Raw genomic sequence first — 25,488 nt, forward strand, 5'->3', positions numbered from 1 at the left:
TTGGGTTCAAGAGGGGTGTTAGTAAGTAATTCTTTAACGGGTACGCACTGTCACCAACTAGACAACCTCTGTTAATGTTGCCATTCTCAAACATTTGACACAAAACAGAATTTGAGAACACATATGCGCATGCGTCATGAGATGATTAAGGCCACTTTGCTACCAAATTCAAAAATTTCAAATTGGAATTGCAAACTGCCATCACATTCATTGAATGAAAGTTTTTTTCTGTTAACAAACAAATACTCACGAGTTGAAGGTGCCTGAATGGGAATATGTGTCCCGTTTATTGCCCCTATCACATTTGGGAAATTACATTTATGAGCGAAGTCCAGTATAGTATTGTTTATTTCTCTGTCAGTAAATGGAAATTTAATGTAGACAGGACTTAAGGCAACTAGAGTAGATGTAACAGCGTAAACAATTCTGGACACACTTGCTTTACTTATACCATGAAGATCTGCATATATACAGCTTGAAAACTTCCACTTTCATAAAAGCGATGCGCAACTATACCGGTATTGCATGAAAATGCAATAATGTTGGAAGGGCATGTGATTTTTTGGTTGGGTGCTCTAAACGATCATTACATGGAAACATACATCCGTGGATTAGAAACTCTGAACAAGACTAAAGAGTGTTATGGAAACTTATTGGTACCTGTAGTCTTGAGAAAACTACCATCAAAAATCAGACAGAACTTGGCTAGAACCCATGGAGGAGATGACTGGACACTTGGTGATCTGAGGAAAGCCATAGGACATGAGCTGTCAATTCTTGAAGTTGGATTGAACACTGATGAATATTGGTATTACAACGACTCAACTTGTCAGAGAACAGCAAACTTTTATGCAAAGGCATTTAAGGGAAAGCCAACTAACAATAGAAGACAGCAATTCTTTCAACACAAACCAAACTTTGAAACCAGAGATTCACACGAGTATCAAAACCAATCCTGTGTAGTTAGTGATAATATCAAAAATGTAATAAATAAATAATGTAATCATCAATATATTTATTATTGATATGATATTTTTGAAATATGTAAGGACAGAAATCAAACGGCTTCCATACATTCTGAAAAGGTCATTGTGATTTATGGTAGAATTAGATTGGCAATCATTTTGGGATTCATTCAACTCTTGAGTTCATGACAATATCAGTTTAAGTGATGTTCAGAAGTTCAATAACTTGAAATCACTGCTCCTGGGTGAGGCTTTATCAGTGGTAGAAGGATTAGCGCTTACCAATGCCAATTATATAAAGGCCATTGATCTACTGAAAGAGAGGTATGGACAGCCACACAAAATTACTCGAATTTATATGCAAGCATTATTGGACCTACCTGAACCAACTGATGCCTTACACATGCAGTTTGAGGGAATTCTATGGCTCATTACATAAGTCAAAGATAACATGTTGTGGCAAACGGAACTTCTCTAAGATGTTAAAATCGTCCATATAATCTAATGGGTTGATTCCTGAATACACGCCCACGCCTATTTCTATCAAAACATAGGCCGCCGCCATGTTTAAGAAGTATCTGGGTGTCTTAAGATTTTGAACAATTTAAGTTAAGACACATTTGTGAAACAGCTATGATAAAAACTTATGACACATTTTGGTCTTAAGACAGATATTTGTCATAAGATAGCTTTGTGAAACGAGTCCCAGTATAATTTGAAATGCATATTAAAAAGATAGATGGGCAGTACAGTCTAACGTATTTTAGTTCCATTTTGGTATCACTTTAAATTTCACTCAGCATTATATCCGTGTTTTAAAAAATACCCATTGTATTAAACGTTTGTTTAACAAACACTGCGGGATAATTCTGTCAGTGACAAGGTGAGAATCAAGTGTGCATAATGATACTAGATCAATGCCTATATAGTATGTAACTTGTTTTCGTAGCAGCATACCTAACCTCACTTGTGAGGTATGATATTTACCTTTAAAATCAAAATTCAAAAGAAATATGATAATTCCTTTGGCACAATCAATTTTCTACAAGATGAATAAAAAATATTTCCGGAACAAAACTATTTCCTACAAGAATATAAATTCCGATAGAATATGATTAATTGTTCATGGATTGTTTAAAATACATACAATAAATTTAATTTCATACTCTTAAAAACCTGTCCATATGAAATCCCTACAGTAAATAACTTCACTCAGCTTTGAAAATTAATTCCAATATGATTTCAAGAATATTCTACTGGATATGTTCTTTTAAAAGAGACAGTACGGCGCATATTATAAAAAAAAAGACTTGAAAAATGTTCCGATCGGGTTCGGTATTTTTGTACTATACATGAATGTATTAACTTTCAGAAAATAACAAATTTCTCCATGAAATATATCTAATGATTTTATTAAAATTGATAATTACGTATAATCTATCACATATTTACATCGCAACGTGTTACGGGGTTTAGCGCTTCTATACTATGACGCATGCGTATTTATTGTAAACAAACACATGCAGGGCTCGCGAAGAATCTCCTGGACATGTTTATTGATGAAATATGTCTTTTCTACTTATCCCAGGTAATACGTGTTCAAAGTTTTTAAAATAACCACAGTTATTATTTTGTTAGCATGTATTTTTCGTGTTTATCATAGGAGTTGCTACAACCTAAATTCATTTTTGTAAATGAGGCCCTTGAGGGGTTATTTGACATATTTATGTCTGTTCATTTTAAAATGAACCAGATTGGTAAACCATTTATAAATTATCGAGTAAGTGAGGATGTGTTCCGTTTAGAGAGTCCCTTTAACCTCGTATACCATGATGACCGTGTTCCGACGAAGATCTTGTAGTTTTCAGCACGTGTCAATTACTGTCAATCAAAGTCCACGTGGTACAAATAAACGATATCAGATAATTCCGGTTTGTACGACCCTTAAATTTCCGGAAGCTCATAATTACGTCAATTAAATATGTGAAAGACATTTTTATGTATTTCAACTATTAAAACCAACGTTTATTTCTTATTTCCTAACGATACAATAGGTAAATCTGAAGTTATTCACACATATGTTTTCAGCTGCACTGTCTCTTTAATGTCTACAAATTGGATTTATACATTGTACAACAGCAATACTGCGCTGTATAGTGCTGGTATAAAGGAAACAAGGGACACACGGGCATTGACTATCACCTGAGCACCATAACCTGTAGATGGACCTGGTAGGAAGTCCCATCTTTGCATTTTAAAGCTTTATTTCGGAGTCTCCACACATATCCGAGACTGCTTTTAAATTAACTGTTACCACTACTTTTTCAAATATCAATTCACAACTGCAAGGGAGGGGGAAGTAAGAGTCGGAGTAATGTCGGATAATCTATACCTTAGTTCAAGGATCGCTATGATTAAATGTATTTTCAAGGCATTGACTATATTGGTCCTGCCCAACGGTCTGAACTCCTGATCCAGGGGCAATGAATATCACAATTTTGATGAAGGGCTTCATGAAATTCATAATTATAAATTCAGTTTATCTCCCTCTACCATGGAAGTCAGACACGTAGCATCGGGGGGGGGGGGGGGGGGGGGCTGCCCCCCCCCCCCCCCCACACTTTTTCTCGCAGCAACTAATTTTTTAAAATTTACATATAAAAAATTGAATTATCATGGAGTTGCCCCCCCCCCACTTTTTTGGAGGATGTAAAACGTATTAGGATTTTGAAGATTTTGGGAAAGTTAAAATTTAATTTTGCCCTTTTTTCTGGCTTGTCAAGATTTTTTGGATGAGTCTGCCCCCCCCCCCCCCCCAACTTTAAAAAACGATGCTACGTGCCTTTGGGAGTAGACCACTGAAAATAGGTCAGCAGAATGTCAGGTGACCTAAACATGCGAAGGAATTTGATATGTAATTGTATCTCTGTTAGTTTAGGACAAAATACGTTTAATTTTCCTATAGTCAACTTTCCTTACTTAATATGTAGCAATATACCTTCATCACCTGCATATGGTGTTTTTGTCTCTCAGTTGATTCGATACGCAAGGGCATGCTCTTCTTATGTACAGTTTCTAAGATGAAGCAAGCTACTGACAAACAAGTTGATAATACAGGGCTATCAACACAGTCTCGTTTGAAGTCATCTTTTCGTAAGTTCTATGGTCGATACAACCACCTTGTCAGCAAATACAATCTTCCACTTGGTCGCATGCTGACCGACGTTTTTCATACTAATTGTTAGACCAAAATTAATCACCCAATTGTCTACGGACTTTTCCATCACAGAGACAAAAACACCATACACCAAGTAAAAAGTTTAATGTTTGTATAACAGATTTACTGGTATCTAATTTATAAATTAAAATTCTGTAAAAAATAAAGCTTATAGAATCAATTATCAGTAATCTAAACAAGTTCTACAAAATACGTTAAGCTGACTTTGTGTATAACAGTCTGTAACAGTAAACAAAAACAGTTCAAACAATAAAACATCGATGTTTGAAAGACGTTTGTTTACACAACCATGCAGGATTTCAACACACATCGTGAAAACCGGCCCTCAAACCTGCTGTTTTTAAGAGGCAATTTAAACAAGCAATGCAAAATATCTCTTCTAAGCATTTGACAGACGCAAATGTTCTCAATAGATTGCTTTTTCCCGTCTTTTCCTGTGCTGTTAGCTGGTGAAAAGTAAACTAATAGTTTGTGTTTTATCTGCACTTTATCTATGCTTTCCCCATTGTTTAGTTAGGTCTGTCTTGTATCAATCAGCAGTATGCATTACGCAATATAGAATATATTACAAATATGCTTAGATACTAGAATCATCAGCAAGTTTGCATTCTTAAAAACATTCTTTATAGGCTATATACCTAAATGAATCGCGTTGTTTTATGAAAAGATATTTTTGTAATTCTAGTAATTTGCTTGAAATTATTGAATATTGAAGGTCTTAAAGTCACCCAAGATAAACAAAGCCAGGGTGATAAACGGTCAGTAAATAAACGGTCAATGAAATAGTTATAGCAATGTTGGTCTTAAAAATCTACCTTATATATACTCGTTACCGTCAAGAAGACACGATTCCATGTATGTATGCTTAGATATATGATATTGCATTTTGTTCTGCGATAAATGTATGCTTGATTGATGTGACTGATCATCCACACTTTTTGTTTTGCGCTAAATTTATGCACATTTAATATGACGTTACAAAAATAATTTTACATGTAGATGCTTGCTGAAGAGAAAATTTGACGTAAAATTGGACAGTTTTGTGTATTTTGTTAGTTCAACAGAAATTATTTTATAAGATAAATCGATAGCTCAAAATGGATTAGAATGGTAATAGAAGAGAATTTTCAATAACTGTATATTCTGCATTGAAATCAAAACGAGTAAACAAGTGAAAAGCTGTCAATGTGACAGCAAACCGGGTTTTCTTTTATGTGAATTGTATCCATAATCCATGTTGACCCTGAATTGATAAACACTACCTCCCATATCCAGTGAAATGGAGAACCTTATATGCAATATTTTGCCAAAAAATGACTAAGTTCAAAAGCTGGTATTTTTTCATAAATTATCAAAAATCAAAATCCTAGCAATATGCACACCTCTGATATATGTTCAATTGATCTGCAAAAGAGCGATTTCCTATCTTGAAAACTGTAGGAGGAGATATCCGTAAAATGAGGGTACCCTATGAGCAATAATTTGCCAAATAATGATTAAGTTCAAAAGCTGGTATTTTTTCATTAATTATCAGAAATCGAAATCCTGTCAATATGCACACCTCTGATATATGAACAATTGATCTGCAAAAGAACAACTCCTTATCTTGAAAACTGTAGGAGGAGTCATCCGTACAATGAGGGTACCCTTTTGGCAGCCGCCCGCCCGCCATTTTCACCATCTTAATAACAATTTCTGATTAATTTCTTAATTTCTGATTTTTTGGTTGGAAAACCCGGATAAAATGATTTGGAAGAATTGTTTATGTTTACGTGATGATAGTCTGAGACCTTCCCTTGGATAGAGAAAAGATTAATCCCAAATAATTAGGTTTTATCACGTGTTGATAAACCCTGTTATTTCATGCAATTAAGGATATTGTTCAGGGCAAGAACTATTACTCTTGTAATGTTAATTCAAGGGCAATAGCTCAACACTTCCTGGTCTCGGAGTGTGCCGCTAAGCTCTTCCTTTTATATTTGTATTGTATTGTTTATTGGTCAACAGCTGTACAGCTCATAGACATATACAACTAATATACACATGTTACAATACACATACTGGTCACTTGAAAAAGGAAAGTTTATACATGAAGTTTTCTGATAACAAAAGCATTCTTAATATATTTACCTAAATTGCACAAATCCTTTACATTTTGTGTTGACAATAATAGAATCAGTTAAAAGACAGAGGGTGTAATATAATAAAACTTCTTAAGGAATTTTTCTCTTAAGTTACAGTAATAGGGACATTTTAATATAAAATGATATTCATCTTCTTTATCTAAAGTACATAGAGGACATAAACGTCTTTGTAACGGACCATTGTTATATCTGCCAGTTTTGATGGTAAGACAATGAGATGATAATTATAAAATTTCTTATATTCTAAAGAAATTCTTTTTGTTCGATATGACTGCAAGGTACAATGATCAACTTTATATTTATAGATTGTACATTTGGAAGAGGCATTTATGTCAGCTAGTAGAGACTGTTTAAAATTATCAAAAATACGTTGCTTGGCGATTGTTAAAATAACTTCTGGCTTTTCAAGAAATTGGTTTTCCCATAAGTTCATTAGCCCAATACTTGTTAAAATGTTGATCTCCGCAGCCCAGTTTTTACATTTGTCATACCTAAAGTTTTTATTATATATATTAACATAACATGAATTCAAAATGCAATTTTTTTGATGATAAAAGTTTCATCCAGTATCTTAAAATACGTATTTTTCTGATACATTGCAGAGGCATTCTGCCGAATTCACAATAAATAACTGCATTAGATGTGCCCCTTTTAAAATCAAGTATGTTTTTACAATAATTAAGATGAACTTTTAACTGTGCCCTGAGTCAGTCACAAAACAATCCCCTCTCACCACACCCATAATTTAGAAAATGGGTTTCATGGTTATAACTTATTAAATTGTTCTATTTAAACTGCTTATGAATAGTTGCATAGGTGTAATTGTCTTGTACGATGTTTATTGTGGATAGTTTTTAGGTCACCTGAGTCACTCAGGTGACCTATTGCAATTGGTCTTCGTCCGTCGTCGTGCGTTGTGCGTCGTGCGTCGTGCGTTAACAATTTTACATTTTTAACTTCTTCTTGAAAACTACCAGGCCAATCGTTACCATTTTTGGTGTGAAGCATCTCTATGGTAAGAAGAATCTAAATTGTGAAATTTATGGCTCTACCACCCCTGGGGTGCCACGGGCGGGGCCAAATATGCAAAAAAAGCCAAATTTTCAAAAATCTTCTTCTCTACTTCCACACAAGTGAGGAAAAAACTGAATGCATGGTTATGATGTCCATGAGGCCCTCTACCAAAATTGTGAAATTTATGGCCCCTGGGTCAGGGGTTCTGGCTCTAGGGTGGGGCCAATATGGCCATATAGTAAAAATGTATTAAATCTTAGAAAATCTTCTTCTCTACTCCCATATATATTTGTTAAAAACTAAATGCATGGTTATGATGTCCATGAAGCCCTCTACTTTAATTGTGAAGTTCATGACCCCTGGGTCAAGTGTTCAGGCTCTAGGGTGGGGCCAATATGGCCAAATAGTAAAAATATATTAAATCTTAGAAAATCTTCTTCTCTACTATCATATATATTTGTTAAAAACTAAATGCATGATAATGATGTCCATGAAGCCCTCAACCTAAATTGTGAAATTCATGACCCGTCGGTCAGGGGTTCAGGCTTTAGGGTGGGGCCAATATGGCCATGTAGTAAAAATGTATTAAATCTTAGAAAATCTTCTTCTCTACTCTCATATATATTTGTTAAATACTAAATGCATGATTATGATGTCCATGAGGCTCTCTACTAAAATTGTGAAATTCATGACCCCTTTGTTAGGTGTTCATGCTCTAGGGTGGGGCCAATATGGCCATATAGTAAAAATGATTTAAATCTTAAAAAATCTTCTTCTCTACTCCCACACATGTGGGCAAAAAACTGAATACATGGTTATGATATCCACAATCTCCTTTACCTAAATTGTGAAATTCATGGCCCCTGGGTCAGGGGTTCAGGACATGAGGGGGGGGGGGGGGCAATATGGCAATTAAGTGTTAATGCATATAATGTTTAAAAATCTTCTTCTCTATTCTCACACATCTGTATAAAAAAACCGACTAATAATTATGTTTACCAGGAAGTCCTCTACTGAAATTTTAATTTTCATGTCCCCTGGGGTATGGGTTTTGACTCTAGGGCAGGGCCAAAATGGATGTATAGATGCTAATGCATATAACGTTAAAAAATTATCTTCTTTACTCCCACACACCTGAAAGGAAAACTAAATTCATTATTTTGTAGACCAGATCTTTTAGTTTTTCACCAAAATTATAGGTTTCACAGTTCTTTTTGAATTATATGTGGTTGTCATTACAAATTTATAATTTTTCTACTCCAGTATGAAACCTAATTAATTAGATGCATATATGAGACTCCATGACAAGTTTGTGTATTGGATATATGCTACTCAGGTGACCGTTAAGGCCAATTGGCCTCTTGTTTTGGTTGAGTTTTCTTTTGCAGCGGCATATGACCATGAAGTAGAAGAAAGATGTGCTCGAAAATGAATATAGACAGAGAATGGTTTTGCAATTCACTTGTATTCAAAGACTGTCAGCAATGAAGTCCATAGTTTTGATTAGAATACCTTCTCCGTGGGGCACTGTTTTTCCCGGGCCCCTCGGGTCGAGAGAGTATTTCTAGTATATTATATTTGATATATGCTGCCATATTGTTTGAACGGCGCATGGTGAGTTCAATGTACATGTATGAAATCTATCTGATGTTAAAGTATGTACTATTATATATCTGACTGATATATATATATATATATATATATATATATATATATATATATATATATATATATATATATATATATATATATATGATTAAACGGCTTTGACAAATACGCAAAACAAACAAAAGTAAGTAAATAAAAGGGTAAATATCTGAATCATAATTGTCTGTTGTCTTGATATCAGTACTAGCCAGAACATAAAAGGTATATTTAATTGGGCTATGGTCATGAAATAAATGCATTTTCACTGTATTATCAATAGAGTACCACATTTAAACAAATGAACCCAACGAAGAGGCCAACACATTTACAATTTTGATAAATTATAGGCACCCTTACTCATTAAAATCATGTTACTATAATACTTGGAATTAATAACTTTTGTTTAACTCTATACATTTTCAGAGTTGAGGGAATATTTCTTGAAACATCTGGTATTGACGTGGAATTTTACCATAATTTTGTAGCATTTGCATTTTAAATTTAAAAAATGGTGCATTAATTGTATGCAGTAATCTTGTTGGCAAAAGTTACTATTTATATCTCATATAATGGTCTGGTTTGCTACTCATGTTCGTTTCCGTGTGTCGCTCGCGTTTATCGTTTACAAACTGCTCAGTATGCGCTCGGCAGTCGTTCAGTGTTCGTCCACCGTTCAGGTTTAATTCATAGTGCCAGTGCTTTTCGGAACTTCGAAGCGGAGAAGACCATCTAAGGAAACATGAAAACAAAAATAAGCTTGGTTCATAATAAGGACATGAAATTTATTTAATACAGCGTGAATGCTGTTTTGTTTGAATAAGCATCAGAATTATCGGCAATAAGTAAATAAATTCATTTTGAATTGATTTGTTATAGTTTTTTTATTTAAAAAAAACCGCGTCACCGTTTAACCAATCTGTCTGACATGATCAAACGTCGATGTAAAATCAATAAAAAGTAAACGGAAATAACCGGTTTAAATGAAAATATTTAAAATATCTGATATAACGTGAAGACAATGATATTTAAATATTTAACTTGTAGTTTTCAAGATGAAGTATAAAATTATCAATGGATGACGCACGAGCAATGGCAATAGCTCAAAGGGACTAGGACAAAATTTGAGATCAAAAATGTTGTTTTTATTTTTTATGTATAAAAAGGTTTAATGGTGCATTTTAAATGATTGACCAAAATATTGAATGTTAAAGTCAAGTTACCAGCGAGATACAGAGGTAAGAACTGATTGTTATGTAAACAAAGGTCGAGTCTTATAGCTGTTAACAAAAATATAATGTACAGAATTACCATTTCTTAGACAAAATGACATGTAAAAAAACAATTTAAACTAATTCAATATCTTCATAAGTACTATTATCAACAAAAGAAAGATACATTTGATTGAAACTTGCACCAATACACCACAAATGTAAAAAATGACAATATTCAAGCTTTGTTTACAAAACAAAGAATTATGAACACTGTATCTTGCTTATAACTTGATATTTGACTTTCATTTTTTAAACTTTTATATTTATCAGTATAAACATTGAAAATGGAAAAATAAAATTTGAGAAATGAGAAACAACTGATTCAAGCCCGTAGGGATTTTAATTCTTTCTCTTGCTAAATGGACAGTTTTCGGCTTTTATTCTTTATTTCTCTTTTATTTTATATCTCCTCTTCTACTGAGAAACAACACCTCATAAGTAAATAACTATGTTAAGAAGAGCATTTCTTATTAACCAAAGTGCAAAGATGTTTCACAATATGGCCGTATTGACCCTGCCTTTGGGCCTGAACCCTAACACAGGGGTCAAGAATTTTATATTTTAGGCAGAGGGCTTCATGGACACCATACCATGCATTTCGTTTTTGCTTACAAGTGTGGGAGTAGAAAAAACTATTAAAATGTATGTTTTCAGTTTTGGCCCTGTCCATGAGGCTTTTGGGATCTAAGGTCATAAACTTCACATATAGTTATGTCATAATCTGGACTAGATTCACCCAAAATGGTAACATTCGAACTGGTTGTTTCCACGAAAGGTTAACAGTGTAAAATTGTTAAATGACAACGAATGACGCTCGACTATGGACGAAGTCCAATGCTAACCCAACTATAGTATACGCTATAACCTTTATTGAAATATGCGTTGAAATTAGAGGGCATATGATAGTGAAGAAAATGTATTTTTTTATAGCATAATACCTCTTCAGTTAGTTTAATCAATAAGAAGACTTTCGAGTTTGTGTTAGAGAATAATGAAATATAATGTATTTGTTACCAGGCTCATGTGAAAGTAGTACTTTGTGTAAATCATTCCTCAACAGCTTAATCATATGAATCAGCTAATTGCAAAATTCAAGGTATTGAAGATGCTACAAAGAGTTTTATCATTAAAAACCATAAAGTCATGAATCGATTCAGACAAGGTACTCAAAACTATCTATTTCCCCGTTTTACACAGTAAAAGTATTACAAATGTTACCTTTAGTATATAGGTATGGAACTGTTGCTTAATACAGCTTATTTATTAGTTTGCTCTTTTTGCAGTTCTTTGCACCGTAAGACACTTTTGGTTCCCTGTGGGTAATAACATAAATATGTTATTTTTTATTTCCGGATATAATGAAAAGCATATAAAACTCTTGGATATCAAATCGACAATTATAACCATTCGTATTGGGGATAATGGATTTGCGAGGGTATTACCCTCTGTAAGACCAAAGTTTTGTAGGCCATTGGGTAATGAACCTTTCACCAGATCCAAGTGTTCGTCTGATTTAGACAAAAGAAATATTTAGACAGTAACTACTGGCCATCGGGAGTAATCTGATATGGTTTGTAATTAGATTATGTATTCTGATGTATATTTAAGGTACAATGTACTAAGGCCAACCCTATGTATTAACTAAAGTGTATATAGAGTACAGAGGTTTGTATACTTGTTATTACTTCTTACTCTGGATACTTGTATTTGATTGCTTATTAACGATTTAGAGTTTTTTCCAGACACATTGCAAGAATGGATCATTGCCTCTTTTATCATCAAAAGAGCATCCATAAAAGCATTTATGAGACCCGGTGGTGTCAATCTATGGTTTGACGTTAAAGGGGCATGTTCACGGGGTGTTGCTAAAACGCGGAACTGAAAACGGAACGGAATGGAATACGAAAAATGTTATATAATGTTATTTACTTGATATATATGTGTTAAACAAGCTAAAACGATATACTTTATGTAATATTTCAATATTGCTAAAACTGGTATACACATTAAAGTTGTTTTTTTTTTTTTTTAGAAAATATTGACCACAAGTCCCAGTTTATCAAACTAAACCACATATCTAGCTCTCTATTTTGATTAAGTGGCAGGAATGTACAATCACATAAGTAAACGTAAAGAAACTGTCTGACCTAAAATACAAGAAGTAATCTAAAACGGTAGAAGATGTAGACAACAAACGCCGATAATAGAAGAACGAAAGGAGACTCTGCAGGACACGTAGAGCGTTAGTGACCCAATAAAATGATTCTGTTTTCTATTAAATGATCTTTAAAATAGCGAGACGAAAAGTTTAGCAAACAGATGTTGCACCAAAACCTCGTAACAATGATAGTGGATGTTGTTTGTCGGTCCCATTTTTTTGATATCAATAATACTATTCACAAATTCTTAAAATAGAATGGATCACTAAAAATATTACAGAAGGAAACTAATTTAAAAAGCTATAATAATAGCTTATTTTTAATCACATTTTGTGTACATTTCATTTTTCCGTTTCGTACTTAACAAGCATTCTGAGAGTACTGCGTAAACAATACAGGTCCCCTACCGGTTTGTGGAAATTGTGAAAACAATGCACTGTTATGCAGAATATCGAACCCGAACATTAAAAAATTGAAATATAAAAAATTAATTTTCTCGAAAATATATCAACCAGACGCTACAAAAGTGTAAGCTTGATCTGTAGTTTGACATTTTGAAGCTGTTCAGCAAATTTCATATTATTCCTCAAACGCATAAAGAAAAAAAGTGTCGAAAACTGAAGTGGGACAGACAAACGGACGGACAGACAGACGGACGCAGAGGAAAGCTATAGTCCCCTCCGGTGAAAACCGGTAGGGGACTAATAAAGCAAATTGAGTGCAATGATTTAGTTGATAGACATTCGTAAGGATGATATCAAATAATAAAGCAACCTTTTAATAATAAACATTTATAAAATATGAATAAATGATACAAAGTACTAGTTTGTGTCCACAATATGAAAGCGATATTTTTCCGTATTCCGATTCGTTCTGGTTTCCGATCCGCGTTTTAGCTATTGGTCGAATTTTTATTGCTTACAAGGCTTCCGAAATGAACTCTTAATGTTCAACCGAAATTTCAGTGTCCGTTGTAGAGTTTTATCAAGATAAATTTAAAGGTTACAATTCTTTGTTACAATCATACATTTAGAGGAATTATGTATAATGTAAACGTTTATAACTCATGTATTATGTTTCTAATAATTTGTGAATTAAAAAAAATGCTCCTTTTGCCAAAGAAATTCAAAGCACTCTGCATAAAGTAAAATAATTTCGTTTGAAGTTAACCTTTAAAGGGACCATGATGATTCCGACAACTCGTCAACTTAACTCTGTGTAATTGCTGATATTGATACATTTACATTAAAAACTGCAGATGGCTAAAACAAGATTCCATATACAGGAAGAAAAACGGAATGAAAACCTATAAAATGCTGACGGGGGAAAATCAATCAAACAACGGCTCTTCTTTCGTCTTCTTTAAAAAACCATATCCTGGACTAGGCAGAGGGCAAATAAAACAAGCATTCTGAGAGTATTGCATTAGCAATACACGTCCTCTGACGGTTTGTAGAAATTTGTGAAAACAATGCATGCCGAATCAACAGACCAACCCGATAACGAACCCGATTGTAATAATACAAAAAAAAACCTGTCGATTATATTTACAACACAATGCTTGACACTATTTTACAGAACTTGTTAATAAAAGGAATGGTTCAAGTAATGCACGATATTATTATTATTACTGACTTCATACTTCCCTCGTTTAATCAATACACACCGAACCCGATAACGAACCCGAACATTAAAAAATTGAAATATAAAAAATTAATTTTCTCAAAAATACGTCAACCAGACGCTACAATAGTGTAAACATGATCTGTAGTTTGACATTTTGAAGCTGTTCAGCAAATTTCACATTATTCCTCAAACGCATAAAGAAAAAAAGTGTGGAAAACTGAAGTGGGACAGACAGACAGACGCAGAAGAAAGCTAAAGTCCCCTTCCGGTGAAAACCGGTAGGGGACTTAAAAAACCTCAGTTAGGGTAAATTACATTTGGGTCACTCACTGTCACTCAGGTGACCTTTTAAAATTGGGATTAGTCCGTCGTCGTGCGACATGTATCATCCGTTAACTATTTTACTTTTGTCATTTTGAAAACAAGGTCATTTCCCACTATTTTTGATTTGAAGCATTTATAGAATAAAAGAAATCTATAAAATTATGAGCTAACAACCCTTGGAACCTCATCGATAGGACAAGTTTTGCTAAAAAGGCCAACTTTTAGAAATATTCTTCTCTACTCCCATACGTGCGAGAAAAAAAAATAAATGCATGGTTAAGATGTCCATGGGTTATGGATTTTATATTTCAAAAACAATCATTAAGTGAGACGTTTCTGAGATAGAGTTTTGACCCAGTCATACTCAAAACTTACAATTATTCGCTGTAGTAAATGATTAAGTTTAAGTCATAAAACGCCGTATTGCAAAATTTAATTCTGTACCCATTTTATAAATACCTGGCAGATGATATGAAAATCGCTTGTCTTTATTTCCCAAAATGAGGAAAATCCAACGCTTTACATGAACGTATCCTTTAAAAAAGACTCGGTGCTTTAGAAATTTATGTCAAACCAAATTATTTTTTAAATTTGAATAGTTCGAACAACTTATAAAATAACTAAAGCCAGAAAATACGCGTCTCGGATGATAAAATACTGAATGGTATATATTACATATCATACATAATGCAAAAACAGATTTGTGCAAATATCATGTGACATAATGAATGCTGTCTAGATCACCTACTCTTACATGTAAATCTGTTTTGAAACTGTTTAGTTAAGACGTTTTAAGTGTATGAATTGAAATTTTGTGAACGAAAATATGCCATCAGTCATTTAAAGGGGCATGGTCACGATTTTGGTCAAATTTTATTTTTCTGTTTTTATTACACTGTACATAAAATGCTTTATGAATGCATTTCTAATGATCAAATGAAATTTGAGTGCCCGTAAATAAGTTTAAAGCAAGATACAGGGCTCACAATTCTTTGTCATGTAAACAAGGCTTGTGTCTTGTTTTTGTTTACATAGGTTCAATATACCACTTAAAATCTTTTTCAAGATGCTTTGTCCATATTCTTATTCATTTTAAGCATAAATAAACAGTTCCTAACAATTAACACATTCATTTTAGGTCTAAAACTGGTATTTTCACTTCAACATTCAAAATATAAACAAAAGCTTTGTTTACATAGCGAGGAATTGTAAGCTCTGTATCTCGCTTATAACTCAACAAATGACACTCAAATTTTGGTTGCCTATTAAAAATGCCTTACTGAAGCATTATAAACATTAAATTCGAAAAAATAATTTTTGACAAAAATCTTGACCATGCCCCTTAAAAATTAAGGTACTTGCACCCTAAATACGATGAAGACCTTCAATCCTACTAGAGGAGCACCCATGCATGGTCTTCACCCATAAAATCCTTTGGAGAGAAATATTTATAGTAGTAGAAAGGGCACGGTTGTGACCCTTTAGCCATTTTTCTTAAATTCTTTTCATCTAACTATATCAACCTGTACGTGCACAGGTTAAATCTAGTCAAATGCCGATTTTAATCATACTTTTATGCAAGTATTTTCTGCTGACGATTTAACATGTTCTATATCAAAATCAATTTATAGTTTGCCGATGTTTTGGGGTTTTTAACATAAACATGTATTTCTTGAGCGAGGTATAATGTCTAGGCAGTGCATCGTGAAAAAAGAAAGATAACTCATTAATAGAAAGTCTCGCACTCGTGCAATAATTCATTACCTATGTGAAGTAGTCAACGAACGGATGACTTTGTTTTTCTAGCCCTTTCTATATTTTCATGAACCAACTCCTTTCAAAAATTCGAAAAGACCTGTCTTTATCGACAAAAACTTTGTTGAGCATCATCTGCTTATAGCAAAACAGCTATTTTGTTTTGTTTACGTGCACTTCAGGAGGTATGAGACACCTGCGAATATTAAAGTAGATAAAATAACACAATAATCAGGATAAAATTACACGATAATCATAATCTTATAAATACTTTCACCGTTTTAGAATTTTTAAATTTCACAGTATTTGACGAAAATATATGTCTTAAAAATTTGGGAAAGGTAAAAGTTATAAGAGTCCCAGCGGGATTCGTACTCATAATTAACAGATTTGTAGTTAACACTCTAATCCACTGTGCTACAACAATTACGGGAAAGAAGAGGTTAATGAAATTATACTTCATTTGATTGTTTATTTCGATCGGTTTCATTATTGTAAACGTAAAAACATCGTTACATTATTAAATAAATGATTCTGAATGATTTGTCTTTCTCAAACGTAAATATAAGTAATAAACAGCAATGCTAAAAAGTTCATTCTGATATGAATTTGGTTGGTACATGATAAAATCTTTTGAGAAGACCATTATTTTTAAGGATGAACTTTTTCATGACGTAACAATAATCATAGGACGCCCTTATCGCTTGGATTATTGTAAATCTTAAATCTCGGTTATTTTCACAATTCTGAACAACATGTCTAACATGATTAATAAACAGCAATTTTTAAAAAAAAGTTCACCAGGATATGAACTTGGTTGGGGCTTCACAGGATTTGATCACTTGTCAGTGTAAACAGAAACAGTCCCCTTTATCAAGAGGTTAGGGAATTTTCCGTACTGTATACAACATATCAATTAGCCCGATGACTTCCTATCGTTACAACGGTCACTTGCCTTTAAGGGGAAAAGATACTGTAGTGCCCACAACTAAGTGGACATATAGAAGGCCTTTGGTCTCCTTTAGGGTGAGTTTTAAAAAGCTCTAGTATTTAATATTAGGAATGTAGAGGGCATTTCCAGCATTAGATACCAACTGTGCAGTGCACTTCTTTATTAAATTCAGTAAGAGTGAAGTTGTTTTTGAAGATGGGGATGAGAGGATATAGAGTAAAAGTGTGCAGTGTGATTATGATGAGGGTTTCTTTCAGTGGAAGAGGACAAGAAGAAATATAATGCATCTTCCAATTTGAAGAATTTGTATGTTCAGACAAATGTTACATGCAATCGTATATTCGATAGGTAAAAAGAGACTTGTATTAAAACTACATACTAGATTTTATATTCATGTAAAATAATATGAGATGTCTAGTTATTTGTTAGTCAAACTTTTGCTTTGTACTTAATATAAATATTCTTTAGTTACTAGTAAACAGAATTCATTTAGATTGGCTGATGACGCTAGTGTCCGCCCTGCAACAAACCATCGTGTTTCACCTATTCGAACTTATCGGTTCGAGTTACAAAAAACGAAAAATTTCAGAGAGGTCAGAGTGACGCAAACGATAACAATCGAAAGATGACGAGGGTTTACAAGCAAACAAGAAGGATGTTACCGTACATAATAAACGAAAAAGACATTGTAAACACAAGAATATCGATGAAAGTGGCCATGAAATATTTTCAAGACTTTTTAACCGAGAGTGAAATGTCAGCAAATTGTAAAGACTCTCCAGTCGAATATGTCATTTTACTGTGGTGCAAGGAAAACATCTGGGGATCTTTTCAAAAAAGTGCTGTGTAGGTCCAAACAAATCAGTTATTCAGAATCAGATGGGTATGTATGCAGTTGGATTGTTGAACTTTAGACCACATTTTTAGAAATCGTTGTGTTCAAATCAACATTAATTATCCAAATGTCTTTGTTGATTACTCTCAGTTAATTTTCACATGCTGAATGTCATTGTTTTACAATGGTCTCATGTTAAGTTAATCTTCCAATTCCTCTGAAAATTTAATCAATTTGTTGTTGAAAAGTAAAATATAACTTTTACATTATACATGTACATTTATTTTATTTGTAATACTAGAATGTGCTATCTTAATATTTTTATTTCATTTCATTGACACATCTTTGTTAACTCACAAAAATTTGAAGGAAAAAAAACATATTTCTTACGTTAATTTATAATAGAGTCGGAAAATGTTGACATCTTTTGCGAAGTCACTTGGAATACCCCGCAAAATTTCCCAACGTTATCATCAAAGCGCTTTCAAAGCAATGCAAATCCCCGTGGAAATCATATTTTTCAGCCGTGCACTGAAACCTTATAAGCTGGAGGGACCGTTTAAAAAGAGAAATTTAGGAATATTTTTATATCGTTTAAATTCTGAGATAATGATAAATTTCAAATAATTAAGCAAAATGTTAATCTTGGGACAGAGAATAGTAAAGGCTTTTCAGACGGAGCTTTTTTACCGGTAGGTTGCAAAGTGGAAATAAACATTGACATTTTTTAAATTCAGATTACCACCCCATTACATGATCATTCCTAGAGTAAGCTGTTAACCTTTCAGCTAAAGCATCTTGTATAGGACATCATTATGTACATACATCCAGGCTTAAAGTAGCAACCTTTAGACTACTGGCCAAACTCTTATAATCAATGCGCCATGTACTCAGAGAATATGGATTTAAATATACCGGTAAAAATAATTAATCGTACAGTACCGACCAAACCACCCCTAACAGAAAGCAAACCACCGATCTGCTTTCTGTGTTCGCTCAGGGTATGCTATGGCGGACCCAGAGTTGACCCAAAGGAGACATAGAAAGCTGGCCCCAATTTCATAAGCAGGCCCTTAAATTAATACTAAAAATGACCAAATGTCTCTATATTGGTATTTGGAATATGCAAAGGGCGGGCTTACAGGCGATCAGAAAAAAAGACCCGGGTCAGTTTTTTGGGTCTGCTTTGGTGTTAGGTTGTGTCTGGTCGGTACTGATTATATATACACTGAATATAATATATAACAACATAAATGTTATAAATTTCTTCCACCAATTTTTCAAGGGCAATAACCCGCCGTTTTTTCTGAGTCACTGAGGTGACTTTTTGCAATCGGTCAACGTCCGTTGTCGTGAGTCGCCATCGTGCGTTAACAAATTTTACATTTTTAATCTCTTCAAAACTACAAGGCCAACTATTACCATTTATGTTAAACGAATATGCATTGTGAAATTTATGACTATAAAACACTCGGAGCCTCATGTTCATGTAGGGGGCCAAATAAGAGAAAAAGGCCAAATTTTCGAAAGTCCTATTAATTACTCCCATACATGTTGGACCAAAGCCAAAGCGTAGTTATGATGTCAATGAAGCCCTCTACTAAAATTGTGAAATTTATGATTTTGGCACCTAGGTCAGGGGTACAGGTCCCAGGGAAAATCCAACATGGACATATCGTGAAAATGTATTAAATCTTATAAAATCTTGTTTTCTACTCCCATAAAACTCTGTGAAATTATGATTTCTAAAAATTATGAAACTTATGGTTCCTCGATCAGGGGCCGAGGCTAAAGGTAGGGGCCAATATGCCCATATAGTGAAAATGAATTCAAATACACACAAAGTATTCAAATACACAAACCACTGGAATTTTCAAAACTGTAAAAGTTTAATTGAGTGAATGTGGTCGCTTCTCAAAAAATGTTAAAATTCATAATGTAATATAGATATGTAGTCGACTGTTTATTCGTGTATATTGATAGATTTTTTAGATTCCTGCAACTCTTGCTTTCTCCCCTTCAACGTTTATGAATTGATGTTTGCAATCATGGAATTATAAGAGCGGGGGTAACAGTCATTAGAGTTTTGAATTGTGATTTAAACTCCAGAATGAAACTTAAAATGCAAATACATCAAGACTCCGATACAGGATCAGCTACGGGCTATGGTTCTCAAGTACTTCCGAGAATAACGCATTTCCCACACTATTACTATATAGCATCAGTATTGGCAATTTGGTTTTAATATATTCCATCCAATATCTTCCAAACAAAGCGTTCGGCCAACCTTGATCATCAGCTGTTTAAAATTGCTGCGAGAGTGAATATCGTTTTGGTTTGCTGTTTTGTACACTTGTCTTGTGATCTACCATGTATACAGCGCACGATCATACATACGTGAGCGATTATAAAGGTAAGCAGATATTGTATTTCTATAGAAATGATGTTTAGAATGAATATATAGCTCTAGCTATCTTTTAATTTCATTCCAAATGTAAAACATTTGCATTAGAGGATAATCGAAAGGTAATAGTTATGTTAAAAATAAAAAAAAATAAAAACTGTATTTTAATTAAATAAACTAGGTAGCGAGTTATATTTGTATAAGAATTAAGAAAATAAACATACTACTAGTGCTAAATGCTTGTTACTGTATCCTACTGCAAGCTTAAGTTATATTCTTCCGAAATCAATTATGAAATGTTTATACTTGTTTTCATTATCACACCCATTTCACATCAAAGTAATGTATCAATTGTTTAAGTATTCTAATTTACAATCAAAAGTTTCTTGAAGAAGAAAACATAAAAAAACCCCGAAGTCTTATAGCGAGCTCAAATAACAATTACGCAAGAAAAAGGACGAGCTAGGCCTTCAGATTCATCAAGAAATTTATGGCAGCATCCCAACAACTCTTTGAGCACCCGTAGTGCTATGCCGAAAATGCCCAAATTTCACCCACAATGCGCAGTTCCGTGAGATTTGTCGCGACATATAACTCCATAAGTGAATTCCTACAACCGCATTAGACTAACATCAACAAGACATACTCCATGTTCATGAATGTTTGGAAGAGAGCCAAGATTGCAAGTCGATTAAGTCTTAAAAACAACCCTGAATGAACAAAACAGAATAAACAGAATTTCTTGAAAACTTGAGACAGAAATCATAACACTCTTATCACAAAGCACAACAGAATATCAAAGAATTGCAAACAAAACAGGAAGAGATCTACAACGGAAACGTCAGAGGTGCAATATTGAACAATGGTCAGGTGGCGTCGGAACCAAATTGAAAGTGTGGAGGGGGGGGGGGAGGGGCTTGACTAATCCTCAGATATCTTGACCAGCAAAAAAGAAATTCCCAAAATCAGGAAAATCCTAATCCAAGGGGGGGGGGGGGAGTATACCTATAGAACCAAAAAAATTCTTACCTACCAAAAATGTTTCCGAAATCTTGAAATTCTTAATCCGTGGGGAGGGGGGGGGGGGGCTAGCATGGCTCCAACATCTCAATATTTCCGTCTTCTCAAGGTAAATTTTGGAACAATTTCCTTTCCTGCGGAAAATGGGGGGAGGGGGGGGGGCTGAACCCTCTATGATGCCATGTGCCTAATGGTTAGGTCTAACTTTGCAGGAAAAAGTGCCCCCCCCCCCCCGCTTCCAACGCCTATGATGGATATAGAATTCTTATAAAAATTGTCAGTTATGATGGAATACACAAAATAGCAGACAAGTGGGGAAAGTGAACCATAATTATATGATTCCATCTCTACCAAAGATATCCCAGTCTACAACATTCAGAGAGAAGACAAATCAGGGAAAATAAGAACCTTCCATAGAAATCTTCAGATGTATTACTGCCCATACGTTTCATTCCTATATAGAGAGTTAAAATTGTTCTACCTACTTAAAGACAGACTACCACCAACCATTCCTAGAAAGAGACTCATGAAAGAATACCAACAACATACATCCACTCCCACTGCGGTCAGTCCAAGGTGAATATGACTCCGACATTGAAGATAACCTGGTGATACGGGTTACCCGCCGCAGTGTTCGTGATCGCATAAAGATAATCGGAGAAACTACTGAAGAGGTGATTGAAGACATTGATCAACCTACTGACTTTAGGCAGGAACCTCAGCATGAAATTCGAGAAAACATAGCATCTGATGTAGAAGATGTCGAAGACGATAAAGAAGAGAAATGGCAGACTGCAGCCGCTCCAGAGAAGAATCAGGAAGATATCCATCATATACTGTGAAGAATCCTGAGTTAGAAGAAGACGAAGATAAAATACAACACATGGACTTAACTTCTGATATGGATGAAGAAGACAAAGTACATGAACATCAACACTGGTTTTAATGTATACAAAAAAGACGAAAATCAAGATTCTTAAGAAGACGATTTGAAAGGAGATAAAATTAAAAACAAGGATATCGTTCAAGAAGACAAAACCAAAGGAAGTTGGCTTACGACCGGTGAGTTCGTCATACAGTAAAATCAGGGACTGTATCAGAACCAGTGTAAAGGAATAAAGCAGAAATCATACTCAAAGTTTCCAAAGAACCTTCTTTCAGTGGACAAGAAAAGAAAAAATAGTCAATGGGCTTTTATCAGATGTAATTATTGTTTAAAATGTAGAAATAAAGAGTGTGTTACGAAAATTCAGGGAAACTGGAGACGAAACATGGATTGAAGCATAGACCGTATTCGGTTCCGACATTTACATCTTTTCCAGAATCAAAATATGATGGCTTGCGAAGAGAAGTGGATGTAGGCTATGCCTTTCCACTTCTCAAAAGAAAATAACTTTGTATTTTACTCTCCCATCTAATTAAAATTAGATCATTCACGCTCCCGTATTTGATATGGCGCTGTGAGGATCTAACAACATCCCATACGGGGTCATCTCAGATTGAACTTTGCGAAAAAGAATAGCAGCCAGTCAAATTTTAGAAAGATAGCCAATCAGATGATCTGTTTCAAACTACTTCTCGGTTGTATCGTAAAAATGGCGGCGCCTAGTTTGGAATATATTGTTTTGGAAATGTTACCATATTTGGCGTAAGTGTACTTAAACCTGAACAGAAAGAAGGATTGTATAGCTGTCCTGCCAACAGGATTTGGAAGGTCTTTACTTTTCCAGCTTTACGCAGCCGCTCAGAAGCTAATGAACCAGGGGCCCGGTTAAGTCCGCGTTTTAGTGTGCTCTCCTTTGATAGCTTTGATGAAGGGAATGTCAATTAAACGACGGGTGGAGGGGGGTTTCTGCGCCTGTATATTGTACTGTTGTATTTGTACTTAGTGATATGTAAATGTTATTGATATCAAATTGTCTGGTGAAAGTGTACATATGGATGAAAAAATCAAACGAGGAGACATCGATTTGATTTATGCATCACCAGAGACATTGGTTGGAGAATCAGAATGGAGAACAGCTTTCCAGAGGCTAAATGTTACCCTTATAGTGGTGAATGAATTTCACACAATATATACATGGTATGTTTTATGAACGGTATGAAATGTTTGTTGATATGCAATACAATCTTATCATTTTTTTAAATAGTAAATACTGCAATATATTAGTTTTAAATTACTACAACAACATTGCCCCTAAAAAAACATCCATTCTTCATGCCATTCAAGGGATATATTCATTATCCTTCAGTTTTAAAAATAAAAAACATTTTTCCACCTCATGCTTTCAAAAGACAATAGTTTATTTGGTACAAATATAATGGAAGACAGCATGTTCCTCAAGAGGGTTTTGCATATAATCATAACACTGAACATTCATTCTAGTTAAATATCTGTTTAAAAGGTTTTACCTGTCCACAATATGAAGCTTTTAAAAATAATTGGCAGATAATAAATGAGAATGAAATGAAGGCCCCTGGAATATCTCCTTCCTCCTACAGATGCATTGAAAAATAATGTTAAATTTTGTGAAGTTTTAAAAATGATTTACTACCCAATACTACATTTTACCAATTTGTACCAACATTCTAGTTATATAAAAGTGCATTGAAACTTCTTTCCATGGGTTTACAGTCAAACAAAGGAAATGAAGCATTTAGAGGCTGGTTTGCACGATTAGGAGAATTGCGTACATTTTACCCAAATGCACCACTTTTGGCCCTTAATGCAACCTGCTCTTTAAAAAATTAGAAAGAAAACATTGAAACTTTTGAATTTGGATAATCCCGTAGAAATTATACTGTCACCAAATAAATAAAACATTAAACTTGTTGTGAAAAAGTGCACAATTCAGTCGAGATGGCATTACTGTGGCTTGTTGATGGACTTGAGTCACTTAAGGAAGAATTCCCAAAGTCTTTAGTGTATTGCAATTCCATTAAGGACGCTTCCATTATTTTATCAGAATGTCCAAATTTGATTAACTGTGTTGCAATGTTTCATTCAGAGTCTGCAGAAAAGACTAAAAACAAAATAATTTGATTTAGGAAATCCCCAGAAGGCCATATATACGAATAATTATTGCCACAAGTGCCTTTGGCATGGGAGTGGATATTCAAGGGTTTCATTCACTTGTTCTCTAAGGACCTTAACTAACAACAGTAGACCTTATCCAAGGTATCGGTCAGTTTGGTAAAGATGGTATTCCATCCTGTGCTGTATTGCTACACAATTCATACAACGTGCGTAACATTGATACTGATGTGAAATGTGTTATTCGTGATCCCAGTTGCAGAAGACTATCCATTATGAATCAAATCTTTTCTAAAGGACTCGGAACTGCAGGAAATTCATAGCGACATGGAAAAACACTTCTGTTGTGACATATGTAAATATAAATGTAAATGTGGTGATTGTACACAGTTACAATTGGAAAGACTTTTGAAAAGAAGTTATATTGAAACTGATAAAAATGTGTCAGATTCTGAATCTGAGGTGACAGATTTTGAAAGGTCGGGTGATTAGATGAATTATGACATTAAACACACCTATTATATTGTCTCAAAAGATTAAAATACTAAAAACTTATCCTTGTAATCTTTAATTTTTTACATCCTTTGCTCATGTTAATAAAGAGAATTAGTTAAGGATTTACTTCTTTATCTATACTTGTACTTAATAATGAGTCTTTACAAGGGCATGATTTTAACATACAGTTCAAATGCTTATGCAATTATTCAATGGTAAATTTCAACATGTAGTACATGTACTTGATTATCTGAGCAGTATTTTGAATTACAGTGTAATCACTGTTCTGCACATTCTGCAAAAAAACAGTGATATTAAGTACTTATAAAGTTCAAATAGTCACTATCATCTTGTTAATTAATTTATGAAGTAAAAAACATCAACTTGCTTTTAAAATTTAAACAGTCGGTCTATTGCAGATTTGGTAATAATTCATAATTATAAACAACTGCATTCTTTCAGATAAATTTAGAAATGAATTACTATGAACAGTACCGATCAGACCCAACCTAACACCAGAGTAAACCCCAACAGAACCTGGGGTTTACTTTTTGAAAATTTGGGTCCCTCGGGGTTTACTTTGGGTTTACTTGGATATATTTTGC

General features: G+C 34.0%; 1 pseudogene; it reads left to right on the top strand.

Moving 5' to 3' along the window:
* Positions 1 to 22,949: 22,949 nt before the first annotated feature.
* On the top strand, positions 22,950 to 24,857 carry LOC128164786 (uncharacterized; annotated as a pseudogene).
* Positions 24,858 to 25,488: the final 631 nt, after the last annotated feature.

This window comes from Crassostrea angulata, chromosome 10 (genome assembly GCF_025612915.1).
Source record: "Crassostrea angulata isolate pt1a10 chromosome 10, ASM2561291v2, whole genome shotgun sequence".
NCBI classification, from domain to species: domain Eukaryota; kingdom Metazoa; phylum Mollusca; class Bivalvia; order Ostreida; family Ostreidae; genus Magallana; species Magallana angulata.